Genomic DNA, 13502 nt, shown 5'->3' on the forward strand with positions numbered 1-13502 from the left:
ATTAAAATAGTATGTGCTATGTTGATAGCCTACGAGAAAACCCAAACTTTAGCAATGAAATTTTCAGTTTTACTGAAAAAAAACTTTCCTATTAGTCTTGAGACTATTTCTCAAAGTGTGACATTATTTGTAAAGATTAAAAGCTTTTAGGGACTGGGAAAGTGGCTCAGTGGTAGAGTGCTTGCCTTGCTTGCATGAGGCCCTGCGTTCGATTACTAAGCACCACATAAGCAGTAAAAGCCAGAAGTGGTGCTGTGATTCAAGTAGTAGAGCACTCTCCTTGAGCTGAATAGCTGAGGGATAGCTCCCAGGCCCCAGAGTTCAGGCCCAATGACTGACAAAAAAAAAAAAAAAAAAAAAAAAAGGTTTAGGAATTTGTTAATCATGAAACTTCGTTTGGTTTCTTGGAATTCATCAATAAAATAATTTGAAGAAAAAAGAAAAGATTAAAGGCTTTTAAGCCTCAATTCAGAAAAAAAATATATCTAGCATCCAGCTGATGGTGGCTCATGCCTGCATACAATCGTAGTTTCTCATGTGATTAGGATCTGGAGGGTAATGGTTTAAAGGCAGCCTAAGTAGAAAAGTCTATGAGACTCCATCTCCAAAATTACATATGACTAAAATGGAATAGTGCCAGCCATGCAAGCAAGCCAACCAAATGCAAGAATCTGTATTTGAACCTTGTTAGTAATAAGCAATATCTAGCTCTAGTGCTTTCATTAAAATACTTTATATGTCTATGATTTTGAATAAGAAAATACCCAAGATCTGATAATGCTACTTCATTTAGACCAAGACATTTTATTAAATGAAAACAGCCATTTTTTAAGGTAAGACTTCACAGGAATTATAATGTATATACTATTTTTTTAACTGTGCAGTATTTTATGCTGTAATTGTGAATTGAACCTGCAAATTATCTAAAAGCTTTAAAAATGCACACTACTGACACTGCATGAAGCTGTAAGATATGTATTTTTCCCCAAATTAGTTAATTCATTAATGAATTTTGTAACCATGTATTTATTATTTGCACGGATTTGGACAAAGGTATATAAGGAAGGTAGTTCATAAACAGTTTGATATTGTTATGCTGAAAACTTCCAATCATTTCTGCTAGAGATGTATCAATTTGAATTTCATGGCTGTTTTTCAAAGAACAGGAAGAATTTGATTATGTTTTGACTAGAGACAAGTCAAACTGTGTCTAATTGCTTTTAACAATATTAGGAAAATGGATAGATTGAACTAAACAGGTAACCATATCATGCCCAAATACCTTGATCATCTCCAAAATCACATAAATGAAAACACTAACTGGTAGAAAAACAATTTAAGGACAAACTGTGGCCTAGCAGACAATTTAAGAACCTGCTTGCTAGATTAAATTATAATGATACTGTGTTAACTGAACAGTCGTATTTTAATGCTTTCCCAAAGGTTTGCATTTTAGATCTAATGTCCATATAAGACAGAAAACATGTGCCCTTTGTCTCTTTAAGTCTGATTTAGAGCACTTAAATAATTTTTAGTTATTTTATTTTTTAGTTACAACTAAAAATTAGTTGTAGACACTTGCCTGCAAATGACATAAATTATTCTTTCTGAAAGCTGAATAAAATTTCATTGTGTGTGTGCATGTATTTGTGTGTACTACCTAATCAATTGTGGTAGGACAAAAGAGTATAGACAGATATGGACTGTATACACTCAAACAAGCACATGGGTGTGCACACACACACACACACACACACATACACACACACACACACACACACACACATACACACACACACACCTACTACCACCTACACCACCAACACCACATTTTCCTGATCTACTTATTGGTTGTAGTGCATCTGGGCTGTTTCTCTAACTTGGCTTTTGTGCATAATGCCACACAAAACATGGATGTCTCTACTGAATCCTGACTTGGGACTGACCAAGGGAGTATCACTGGATCATGTTTATTAGTTCTATGCTTAGATTTTTGAGGAATCTCCAAATCATCTTCCAGAATGGTCAAAAACTAAGCATATTAACATAAAGTAATTTGCCAAACACTGATCAAGTTGCTTCCACTAGCCACTTTGTGTGAACTTTGAAAATGGGCTCAATAGGAAATGGACTCATTAGCTTGCTCATGTAACTGTAACCCCTCTGTACAGTATCTTTACAATAAAAAATATATATTAAGAAAAAAGAAAAATACATGAAAAAATAAAGAAAATGGCCAGGCTGGATGCTAACTAACTTCTAAGCAATGTCTAAATTTGAACTCATTTCACTATAGTTGATGAGGAAGCACATCCCCATCATAATTGTAAAACAAACCACATTGTTTCCTGTAATTTGTAATATGAGGCTGAGTTTGGAACCAGAGATTAAAGCAAGGCATAGGAAACAGTGCTTTCATAACTTCTACATGTCATTTTGCTTTGATTGCCATGAAAAACACATAATACAATTTCACATTTTTACCATATTTAATATACAGTATAGTATTAACTATACACATTGTTGAGCAACATAATGCAGCCAGGTTAGAACACTCTGTTGTAGCATTTTGTAAGAACTGCACCATATTTAGCCCCTTGGAGCAAGTTCTTTTGATTCTTTTTCCTCTTGTAGTTCCTGGGATCCTAGTGTTTTCCAACATTTTCTTTTTCCTCTCCCTCTGTTCTTTTTTTCCCTAAATCTAACTTCCACTCATGTCTGTCTATGCTCTTTTATCCTACCACAACCAAGTTTGTAGTACTTTTGCCAAAACAATCTTATGCATGTTTACATTAAAAAACAATTCACATTCCCATGTAATTGTAACCCCTCTGTACAGTATTTTCACAATAAAAAAAACAATTCACATAAAATTCACATGTAAAATACATGGATAGGCAAACAATGGTTAAAAAACACTTGTCTAGCAAGTGTGAGTTCTTGAGTGCAAACCCCAGTAACTCAAAAAAAAAAGGCTGTACTGATGACTTGAGTGAAAAAAATCTTAATTTTATTTTACTTTGATTCAAAGTGATATTATAAAACTGAGGACCCTGTTCATGATACTCAGAACAGAATGTGACACTACCCTAAATTCAACCTATGTGTTACTGATGTTGGCAATTACATTTTAATAGAAAACAGCCAAGAAATGAATACAGTATAGAAAAGTGACACGATTGTTAAAGCACTAAAATTCCAATGTTTGCTAGTAAAAATTTTTAAATATTTCCCTATAGACGTTCCTTTGCTATTAAGTTCTGTTACTATGTGATATTAAACACTCTAGTGTGTATATTTAAAATATTTATATTTGAACACTGAATTCCATGGTATTATTAATCAAATGAGTGGAAAATATTTTTGAATCATTAATGTCATATGTATAAGGTAATTATGAACTTAAGTTCTTGGATTATTTCTCCCTTTTGTTAAAATCAATAAATTAGCCATTGGAAAAGGTTCACAGATTATGTTACAGAAGTATGGCTTAATTTGTTTCTATGAGACTAATTTGTCATTTCAGATAAAACCAAATTTCAAATAACATGAAGTCTAACTCTGTACTTACAATACTAAAAATAATGTGATTTCTAAGCTTCTTAAAAATTAAAATGGTTTGTTTAAATAATATAACTATGTAAGTATTTGGGGGCTTGAGGTTTTCAAATGATCAGTACTAGAATAGAAATTTAAAATCTCATGGTACATTTCACTCCCTATAATTAAGATCAAGATTCAAAGATCAAGTAACTTGCCTCAATCATTAGTCTGTATAAGAAACAGAAATGAGACCCAGACCCAAGTCTCTGATGCATGTATATACACACACTGACTGTGAAATACATATTTTAAATATGCAATATTACAAAATTTAGGGACATACATTTGTGTATGATTTACTGATAAATGATTTCAAAATAAATTACATTTTAGCAGCATTCTAGTCAGCTTAAGTGAAGTTAAGTCTTAGAATTCTTTTAGGCAATCTGAAATTACTATCAGATATGAAAAAATAGTTAAATTAACACATGCATTCTTAGTAGAACTATATCTTTTGGGAAAGAATGATTTTTAAAGTTTAAAATGCAAATGATTTTTCATTTGTTTTATTACCCTTATGAATAGTAAATAATATTAGGAAGGGAACGTTGTGTTGTATTGTAAGCATGAATTGGTATTATGAGAGAGAGAGAGAGAGAGGGAGAGAAAGAGAGATATACAGAGAGAGACAGAGAGAGAGAGAGAGAGCACAAATGATTCCCATGGCTCCACCATTTGTTTTAATACGCGTATTCACTGGGCCCATCCAAAGATATTGGGAACAAATGGCTTTGGTATTATCAACCAATTTGACAGCATGTATTATATTATCCTTGTGGATTATTAGGATAGTTGGGATTATCTGAATTAGGTTATTCATTGGTGAATATATCAATCACATTCAAAGAACATGATTAGGCCTTAATGATCTACAAGCACTGTTCTGAACAGAATCTTCAATTATATTGTCATGCAACTGATTCTGTACAGTTTTATCTACTATGTTAGTCAACAATGGGCTTGCAGAAATAAATGGAATATTCCAAAAACATTCCAGATTTACAGATGTTATTAAGGTAGAAGACAGAAGCAATATTACCGTTGTATAAGACTGCAACTGGAATGTGATTCCAATCAATTCCTATTGACCAAATGGAAGACACAAGGCTTACCTCAAATTTATATTTTAAGTCACTGAGGTTTGTAGTGAACCACAAATATAGGACAACATATTAATTCAAACCACTAAAGTTTTTAATTCAACCACTACAGCTCATAAACTTGATAGTTTTAAATGGTCTTGTAGATAACAACTTTAATTACACATACCTTGAGGGCCAAGAATACATGAAGGAACAATGTAAATAAGAGGAAGCCACTAAGAATGAGAACATAACAGTGATGAGAAAACTCGTGGTTTTGTTAGAGGCTTTTGTCTTTTTTATCTTATTTTTTTAATTGTTTATGTTATTTGGAGAGTGGGCCTAACTAGCTCTCCTAGGCTGGTCTCAAACTCACCATGATGCTGTCTCTACAAGTGCTGGGATTACAGGCATATACTCTACTTTCAATCAAAGCCTTTCTATTTAATGATTATTATGTTTGTTATGTAAATATTGTACCTCCTGATGAATAGAGTGTCTAGGTTACAAGAAGACTGAAATGCTCTATGGATGGATAATATCACACTTATTGGAAATAAATTTTACAACTTGTGGAGGTACTGGGGGGAGGAAAAGTGGGAGAAAAATGAGGGAGGGGGGTTCAACAAGAAATGTCCTTACTACTTTACATATGTAACTGAAACCCCTCTGTACATCACCTTGACAATAAAATTCAATTAAAAAATAAATTACATTCTAGATCTAGGTACCAATTTTAGAGATAATTGGAGCAACCTCAACAAAGAACTTGAAGAATGATTATGGGAATTCATAATCCCAAGAACAGCAATGGGGAAAAGTTCAGAAAGAAATGGTAGTTATCGTCATATATTTTATGCATTAATCATATGAAAAATTCACTTATTCAGAATGAGTACCAATGAATTAAAATATTTAAAAGGAAAATTTTACTTTTTATAAAATCTGAAAATGACAATAAAAATTGTAAGGAAATAGAATTAGAACCAGGTACTAGTGGCTCACATCTATTAGTTCTAGCTACTTAGGAGGCTGTGATCTGAGAATTGTGTGTCAGAATCATCTCCAAATAACAAGCAAAAAGCCAGAATTGGAAGCATGGCTCCAGAGGTAGAGCACCAGCTGTGAGTGAAGCAAGAGAGTAAGGTCCTGAGCTCAAGCCACAGTATTGGCAAAATGAATAAATAAACAAAAAACTAAATTACATGTTAATGGTAAGTTAAAATTTACAAGGCATATAAGAATAGTTTGGATGGTAAAATCAATACATTGTATGTATTTTTAATAGGAACAGGATTTAGGAGCTATTTGTAATCCAATGCCCATGTTTAACGATGATCCAATGATTAGACATCATCAGATGGCAGGAGAAGTTGAAGGTAGCCTCCTCAATATTTAAATTGAGCTTCTGCACCCAAGCCAGCTACATCTATACAGAAAGAAAATGTTTTAAGTGTCTCTGTGTGTGAATGTATATGTTCTTCACACAAATCAAGGTGTAGGTAATAAAGGAAAAATTTGATTTTGTTGACTCATATTTTTTAAAGGCTATAGGAATCTTTTTTTTTTTTTTTACAAATGAACAAACTTTTAAGCAATAAAAGTTATTTATCGTTCTACATAGCTTGGGATGCTTTTGTACCCATCTATGGTCTTGTAAACTTTTCTGCTCAGATTGGCCTCAAAATGGAATTTCTCCTTCTCAGCCTCCCAGATAAGTAGGGTTGTAGGTGTAAGACACGACCATCTGGATAATCATAGTTGTTTTCTCCTTTCTTTTATTTTGTTTTTATAAAACAGACCAATGCAAAGCCTTTATCACTAAGCTGAGAACCCAGGTGACAACAATCACCACATGCCCCATTGGCAGATTAAGATTACCAGTAGTCTGGGATTACAAAAACAGAAAGAAGCAGAATAGGAGAGAAAAAATTACTTCTAAAAATCTTAAGAGCATTGGATTTTAGTAAAATAAACTGAAATAAACATAAACAAACAGGACTGAATGTGATTTTTATTTATTCTTATGCCAGTATTGGGGCTTGAACTCAGGGCCTTGTGCTTTTGCTAAGCTTTTGTACATTTTTCTGGTTTTACATTCTTAGGAAATCTGAAACTCTATTACTTAAGCTATACTTCCACTTCTGGCGTTTTGCTGGTTATTTGGAGATAAGAGTCTTATGAATTTGTTTTCTCCAGTAGGCTTATTTTTATTGAAATTTCTGGCTTATTTCTATTGAAATTTCTATGGAAATAAGCAACCACCTTTACCAGCAACTTCACTTTGAACAATGACTTATTAGGAATAAGAGCAAGTAATGTGCTACAAATCAAATGTAAATGATAAATTACTTTAACATCGTATTTCCTTTCAAATACCACAAGTCTAATCAAACAGTTCTTGATGGTTTAAGAGCAAAGCTCAAGTGGGTTGTAGAGTACTTGCCTAGCAAGAGGCTCTGTGTTCATTCCCCAGGAGAGAGAGAGAGAGAGAGAGAGAGAGAGAGAGAGAGAGAGAGAGAGAGAGAGAGAGAGAGAGAGAGAGAGAGAGAGAGAGAGAGAGAGAGAGAGAGAGAAAGGGTAGACAGACAGACAGACAGACAGAGAGACAGAGACAGACAGAGACAGAGACAGACAGAGAGAGAAACAGAGAGATTTTATCAGCACTATTTCAATTTATTTATAACTTGATTCTAATACACTTAAATTGAACAATTCTGTCCTCTTTTGTAGAGAGCTCCAGGAAGATGTTTATCACCATGACAACTGCTATGAAAGCTCTAGGGGAGACAGGCAGAGATGGTGATGCCTTTTTAGTTAAATACAATAATAAAGTATATTCAGCACTAAGTTGTATAAAGTACCAATGCAGTGCATTCTGAAATTCATTTTTTCTCTGATGCATCCAAAAAGTAATTTAAAAAATTTTGAAATGAAGATATTTTAAACTTATTTCTTTTTTAGTTAAACTTTCACTGTTAGATTATTTGTGCTCAGGATCTGCTTTTGGTGACAAATGGATGATTTCTTTTCAGTTGAATAATGTGAAAAGGCATCATATGATATGATTTTGAACTATTCAGTGTAACACAACGTGGTCTCTAAATGACCCAGACAGATGAAATGGAGAGCACACTGACATTTGTACAGAATAGCTATGGGCGGAATTCGACCAAAATAACTCACCCTGGAGAAAACCACCCCCTTGCACCATGATTATAATTCAGTGAGCAGATGTGCTTAGTACTTGGGCTGTTGGACACATGATTCAGTACAGCCTTTTGCGCATTTTGGGGGGTAGTTTTGGTGTTTGTAGTCAGATTCTTGTGCTTCTTAAGCTGGCCCTTTACTACTTGATCCATGCCTACAGCTCTGTAGTTTGCTCATTATTTTAGAGGTGAAGCTTAGAGAATGTATCTGCCTGAGGTAACTTTGAACCTCAGTCTTCAAGACTTCTGACTACCTAGGATTACAGGTGTGAACCACAAGGTCTGGTTTTTGTACATTTTTTTGTTCCATTTTTAAGAAATTTGAGAACTGAATAGACTTCATGATGGTCCTTTCATGGAGTGATAATTTAAAAAAAAATAATGGCAAGGTCTGCTAAAACAATGTCCTTCACTATATACTGTTCCCCTAGCTAGAACTGCTGAAATAAAACAGAATATTCACGCTCTTTCCACGCAGCTTGGACTGAGCGTGTCCTTAAAGATGTCACAAATTCAGTGGCTCTTCAGATGTTCTGTAGAATGGTGAGAAAAATTAAAATGTCAGAGAAAGGAAAACTGCCAACCCAAGAGGAAATGATTCAACTTGTCCTAGATCATCTAGAGAGAGCCTGGGCAAGTGAGAGCTGGCAGCTGTGCAGATTGTTCTGCTATAATCAAGGCCCCAAAAAATGAGGAAGAAAAAATTTTATGGGTATGAAAAACCATGCATGAGTGACTTCCAACAAATTCACAGCACTATTCATTGCTCATGTATTTCACTCCGCATTTATGTGGTGCCTTCTATTTTAGGAACTATTTAAATATTTAAGTATGGTGGAGGCCTATAAAGAGCTGATTTTGTTATGAGTAATTTTCCCTCTCTCTCTCTCACCATATTTATATATTCTATAAATATAGATTATGTAAATATAGACATTATCATATTAATACATGTCTAATACACATATATTTATAGAATATAGATAGAGTTGCAGGTATAGTTTTCTATAGTTCTATATACCTCTATCTATACATATTTAACTGTTTCTCTATTTGTGTTGCTCTGTCTACGGCTCACTTCAGTTCCAGATTTAAGAGATACAAGATGCATATGCATGCACTGATATTTCTGTCTGCAGAGAAATAAGAAATACAGTGACTGCACCTTATATAAATCATCACTAGTATCAGGAATAAAAAATAATATGAAGAACAATCATACATAATCATGAAATTCTGTACAGCATATTAAAAAAGAAGTTATATTGTATTATTGCTAAACACAGACAGTAAATGGAAAAAATATTTTAATGAAATAGCACTTAATATTGCTCTCTAAGGAGCTGTCCAAATGCTAGAATACTTCTTTTGTAATTATATTTAAATGATAATTTCATATGTAACTATAAATCAATGTATTTCATGCCACAAAGTTGCTATCTTTAAATGATAATCTCAGTTTTTATACTTTTCTGGTAGTCATGATTATTGCATAGTAAATCACATGCATGTGTATATGTATATGTACATAATGTATCTGTAACTATACCTATTTATGTATATGTATATTTATAAGAAAAAAGTTTAAACTAATCATTTCACTCTGGTATGGAACAGTTGCTTGAATAGTAGTCATCTGTCACTTAGGCTATTTCTAAACTCTGCAAAAAGTCTATGCATATGGTTAATGCTAGAATAGTAAAAAAAAAAGATTATAATATTCAATTTATCTGTCTAAATGAATTTTACTTCCTAAAATAAGAAATAAAGCACCATCATTTCTCCAATGTTGGAATCTTTGCTGTCTCCAAAACCAATATTATTAAGTTGTTCAGAGACTTTACAGGTTCCTGCATCTTCTTAGAGGAGGGAACCAGAGGCAATAAGGAGATTGCACTGTCATGGATTTATGACAGGCATGAAGAGAGGATTCTATTCTAATACTTAATCATTGTACTTCATGGATGGACAAGCCAATGACAGTTTTATGTACAAAAATCAGAGCCTGCCTGAAAAATCTTTGTTTCTGTGGGAACATAATGTATATGTCCTTTATAATCATTGTCTACACAAAATCATATAATTGACAATCTGCCCTACTTTTCTGAGAGAAGAAATAAGCAAAATGTGATATTCTAAAAATAGCATTTACTAATTGAAAGTCTAACTCTCTCCTAATTATAGGTATGTTACTGTGACCCTATAATTAAGGACGTTGTCATTCACTGCATAAGAATGTATGTGGGTTTCATTAACAGAAAACCCTAGCAAAGGAAAATGAAGACCTTATGCTTTACATCTCATCATTGTCACAAGCTTGGCCACCATTTCCTTCCTCTTTTTTGTAGAGCCATCTCAATATTTCCATAAAATTTTATTGATTGTCATTGCAGAAAATTATTAGAAATCTTACAGTTCAAAATCAACTTCTAAAGCTATTATATATGCACTGAACTCAATAAAATAATATTAATGTTTACTATTAAGTGTTTATTATGAAATTCAAAATTAGTTTAGGCTTTATCTGAACCACTAATATCATCTCAGTACAACAGGGCATCAGTATAAAACAGAAATTTGATATAAGGTGCTTTAACCCCAATAAAGTTATATTGTAAAACCATTAGGTATTATTTCATAATTCTGAGTATTCATAATTCTTAGTTTTATTTTAGAATTGATCATTCATTTTAAATGGCGTTAAATTATTTTTCATTTTCAGTCATCATTTGAAATTTGAACAATGCCTTAAATTCTCAAATCCTTTTTCCTAATATAAATTCCGAGACACTTGCTATTATTAAAACAAGTAATTGACTTTATTAACTCAGTAAAAATATAAGAAAGAATATAACCAATGTTTGAAACCCTAAGCTCTAAGAGAGCATAAAAATGGAAATGTTATCAACAAATTCAAAATAAGGCATATTATAAAACGCCTAGAAGATTTAAGATCAGCAAATGGCAGAAACATCTCCTTCCATGTGTAATTTGTTGTTTTATTGGGTCTTAGGAGTGAAAACAGAGAACAAAGCACACAATATACATCTTCAGTCTGGTTTCAGCCCACGTCACCTATGCTCTCTTTCTTCCACCCTGTTTTGAAGGTACCACACAAAGGAAGCTCCAAATTCCCTAGAGCTGAAGGACAGATGGATTTAACATGGGCAGTGAATGTTAACTTTAGAGAGAGAAGTCAGAACTTCAATCATACCTCAGCTAAGAGACTCTAGGCCACACTAGGGTTTAGCTGGGGCAGGGGAAACATGACAGAAAGCTAATCACTTTTGTCTTTAAAATGTCTGAAATGAATATTAAATACATTGAATACATTTTACGTAACTCTAATTAGAAGAAATTCCTTGTCAGAAAGGAAATCTAATCATCAATTCCCCTATACTAATGAAAAAAAGTATATGTGAAAAGTATGATACTTAAAGATACAGCTGGAAAATTCCAGTATTTTAGAAAAAATTTCAGAGGTCAAAGCAAAAATAAAGATTTTTCTCATTGCCATCATGGTGCTCAATACATAGATAGTAAATTAATGTAGGTAACAAACTTGCCCAAAATTATTTAAGAAGTAGCAAACCCTTTTTATTCAATCCAACTTGGAGAGATAAACTTTATACATATTTTTTCACACTGTAAACATGATTTTTCAGTGAAAGAGTTTAACAAGTTCCCCTTTCTATCATGGTGTATTTTACCTTCAGTGATTGCAATACAATAAATACTGTGGCCTTTAAATGACTAGGAGCCCACACTTCTTTCTCTAGATAAAAGAGATGTAAGGAACCACCAAGAAATGCACAGACACTTCACCAATGTCATTTCATGAAGTTCCTTTAAGAGGAACTGTTGAGAGACCCTGTAAGGAGCTATGAGGGCCTGCTTTTCAATCTTTACTAACATTCAATCATCACACAAATGAGCATGGATAGACCAAAGTGGTAAATACAGAGAGCTCTGTGTACAAAGAAAAGTTTGTCAAAAGAACCTTAATTAGGAATAAGACCTTAGTTTAAACAATTTGTTTTTTCCCTTCCCCTCCGCAAATTATACAAACATCAAAAACAGTGAAAACAGGGGTTATACCATGGGGGAGAGACATACAAAGCAACAAAAAAATCACATGGTACCTTATAAATATGTTGGAAACAATAGCAAGAAAGAAAAAACCATTTGTGTCCTTATCTTGGGGTTCATTTCACTTAACATCTTACCTGACCTTTAATAGGGATACAAGTTGACTCAATGCAACAATGAGATGTATAAGACGCTATGTCAAAAAATGAACTTTACAATTTAGTCAAGGTGCAGGAGAGTGTAGCTGTGAGGATGGAAGGGAAGAGATGGTAGGGGAAAATCAAAGGAGGAGACAACAATGCTTGATAACAAATGTACTCATTACATTGCTCATGTAACTGTAACCCCCCTCCCCCGTACAGTATTTTCACAATAAAAACTTATTTTAAAAAAAAAGTCCTTAGCTTATGTGTTAGCTGACTGACTGTTAAATCCCTAAAATTATCTGAGCTTTAATGATGCATAGAAGTTAAACAAAAACCATTGCCCACATATATTAGTCTATGTCTGATACTATCACACTTATTGAAGCCTTGATAATTTATTTTTTTTTAAACAAAAACCCTTTAGGTCAAAATACTGGGGCTAAAAAACCAACATTAGGCAGCAGCATATCTGGTCTCTGGTAAGAGCTTTGTTAAAACCAAGTAGAAAAGGAGAAGGAGAAACAGACACATGCAGGAGACCAAGTACACAAAGAGGCCTTGCTACACAACAATCTGCTATTTCAGAACTAACATAAGTCCCTAAGAACTAAATTAATCCTGTTCAAGAGCACTACCACTCATGACCTAATCACTGATTGTGAGGCCTACTCTCTAAATTCTATACTACCTCAACCTCAGCACACAGGAAACAAAGATTCTAGCATATGAACACTTTCGTACTTAAGTGGAAGTTCTTAATGACATAATCAAGATCCTACCCCCTGGGGTACATACCCTGGTTGTACTCATTAGCTGTGTATTTTTCATCTGGTACCTTTCCTCTACCATACCTTCAGCCCCAAGTTATTTGTAACCAAAACCCAGAAACAATGTAACCTAAAATAGTGTTCCTGTTATTTTCCTAATGCTTTGACCTTTGGCCAAGATCTCACTCAAGCTCAAAAATATTCAAAGATCCATGTGGGCTATCAGTGATCATAATATGCCATATATACGGGCCAGAATTAGTCAGTTGTATTTAAGCATTTTCATACAATGTTATAGAAATAATTATGCCAGCATCAGGCACATGGACTTATCCAGTGTATCACAAATTAAAAGAAGTTAGAATTTCACTTACATATATAGTTGAAGGCCTATGTTAACTATTCCTTGAAGGGTTTGCATGACAAAATTAGAATTTCCACATTAGGATCATAACAATATCCTGACATGGAGTCAACATAACATGTAAATGTGGGTCTTTCAATCACAAACTACACAAAATATGTGCAATCATAATTATGCAAAACAAAAGATAACAAAACAATAATATAAGCATCTATATTTTGCTTTAATTTTATCAAAAGATA

The 13502-nt window shown here is 33.4% G+C and overlaps 1 protein-coding gene across 6 annotated transcripts in view; it reads right to left on the minus strand.

Moving 5' to 3' along the window:
• Positions 1 to 13502, minus strand: part of Gria2 (glutamate ionotropic receptor AMPA type subunit 2) — a 140332-nt gene that overhangs the window by 5644 nt on the left and 121186 nt on the right. The gene's annotated exons all lie outside the window — the stretch shown is intronic.

The sequence above is a fragment of the Dipodomys merriami genome, unplaced genomic scaffold, assembly GCF_024711535.1.
Source record: "Dipodomys merriami isolate MVZ:Mamm:240054 unplaced genomic scaffold, mDipMer1.0.p SCAF_9, whole genome shotgun sequence".
In the NCBI taxonomy this organism is placed as follows: Eukaryota; Metazoa; Chordata; class Mammalia; order Rodentia; family Heteromyidae; genus Dipodomys; species Dipodomys merriami.